This window comes from Eurypyga helias, unplaced genomic scaffold (assembly GCF_000690775.1).
Source record: "Eurypyga helias isolate BGI_N326 unplaced genomic scaffold, ASM69077v1 scaffold30193, whole genome shotgun sequence".
In the NCBI taxonomy this organism is placed as follows: domain Eukaryota; kingdom Metazoa; phylum Chordata; class Aves; order Eurypygiformes; family Eurypygidae; genus Eurypyga; species Eurypyga helias.
Window position 1 is genome coordinate 1,128 of NW_010241054.1, and position 2,349 is coordinate 3,476.

Here is a 2,349-nt window from a genome sequence, read left to right on the forward strand (position 1 = left end):
TCATTAACAGACTAAGCTAAACCCCCCCAAAACCAGCTTCAAGAGGAAGACCCATACATTACTTTCTACTACTTCTTTTGGCAAATCAGTAGATGACAGAGTATCAGGACACTTTGTTTCAGCCAAAAATGGACAGTACTGTGCACTACACTTTGACTTGGCAAGTGTATTTGCTTCCTAAGAGCACAATCAGTAGATCATGAACCCATTACTTCAAGTTCCTTAGCTATTGCCCGGTTAAAATGGCTTTAGAGAAAGAAGTCTTGACCAGATTAAGATCACTGATGTATTTAGCAACACTAAAGCCAGCAGTGTTTAAAATCAGCATTAAACATGGCAAAATATTTTCAAGCATGTAAAAACGCCACACGTACTTCAAGATACAGACTGCATTGTCACTACAAGTAACTTTTTCAGACTGCTTCGGTATAAGGAAGTTGAAAGCGGTATGTTCCGACTAACACTTGACTTCTTTCAAAATCAAGAACCTTTGAAACAACAACGTGTTACAGAGATAATATTGGGGGAAAAAAAATGCAATTTATGCCCAGTTTGAGCCCGCTTCTTTGAACAGGTACACACGTGTCCTACTGACACCCAGAGAGACTGTGGACATGAATGTACAAGCAGGCAATAGAACCTTCCAGGTAGACGTGATTCTACCACTAAGAAAGCCACGGCTGACCAAGGAACAGCATGTAACCAACTGTCCCACTCCTTCTGCATAGCTAGGTTTTGGGGGGACAAAGCTTGCAAAGAAAGAAGCTGCTCAGGTGGGTGTAAATGCATCCGAATTCCCTTTTACTATTCGATTCTCACCGAGAACACTGGACAGCCCAGGCCTCAGACATCAAGGCAGTGAGTTTCCCCTTTTTTTAACAAGAGGGTCAATTAGATTTCATAAGTTTCTATTCAAATTAAAAAAAAAAAAAAGGCAACGGAAAAGTTTTGTGTTCTGACCTGGGCAGATAAGCAGGGAACAAACAGCACAAAACTATCAGATGCCATCATGGGTTACCGCTGTTCAGCTCATACCCAAATGGTGCACCATTAATTATGGACAACTCTGAATACAGTTGGTCCAGCTCTTCTGACAGATGCACTACAGCAATCAGAAGTGCTACTGGACACCACTGGACATCTGTGGCCAGTTTTCTGCAAGTTTTCTCATTCAGAATGAGTCCTGCATTATTTACATGCTCTTCCTTTGAGCCAATTAAGTACACCTGTAGTACCCAAACAAAGGCAGGGATGTTTGCTGACCTTCTGTTTGTTTGTTTTCCTCCTATATTGCTCCTCACCTACATATTTTGGAGCAGACTCTTTCATTCTGCATCTCTGCAACCCACTCATGCAGTGCTGAAAGCAGTAAACACTGATACTGGAAACTATATAGTCTTAGTAATTTTCACCTAAATTTGGTATCTCAGTCGTTAAGTTGGCATTGGGTGTTTTTACTTTTCAAGATCTAGACCAGAAACTTATTTTTCCAGTATTCAGTTACCACTGAGGCATGATGCTAGCTGACTGCCCACAAATTCTCCTAATACCGATTTTTAACCTTTTCTAAAAATTATGCCTGCAAACAGGATTCTGAACACACTGTTTGAAGAACCCACTTCTCTTGTGGTGAGCAACAAGATTTCAGAGAAATTCTGAAAATGCTGTACTCTAAACAAGGCATTTTTACATTGTCTGACAACCTGGAGTGCAAAACTTCCATATACAGAACAGTCAAATGATTACAGAGAACATGGCACCACATATGGGGAGGGACTTCGGAAAATATAATGATTTTGTTTCCTCAAGGAGGCGTGAACTAACATTCCCTATCCGCGTTTTTAGTCCCTACTCACACTTATTTGAAACTTCTCATTTAAAACAGTCATCATGTTCGGTGATGACGTCATTCAGCCAGACTCCAAAATAACAGTGGTGGTTAAGGGAAAACTAAGCCACCCTTTAAAGAGCATTCATAACGTTTAGAGTCCTGCAAATCCCCTTGCAATAGAGACTAAATTGCATTCTGGGGAAAAAAAAAAAAGGCAATATTAAAATCAAGCAAATCTCAATTTCATCAACAACACTTGTTCCTTTAGGACTTCATCAGGGATCCTCCAAGGGGCCAAATTCCCTGTCAGGAGTACTTCTATTCTAACACTGACCAAAAAAAGATATATATTTTTTAAAATATTTACATATTATACATATTTACATTTTTTGGTAATACTACAGTTGTAGAGGGGAAAGAAAACCTGGATACAGATTTATTATCTGCCTTTAAAAGTCCCAATAGTATTTTTTTCCCTTTGAAAAAAATTAACAAGTCCTCTTCAGGTCCTTGGAAGG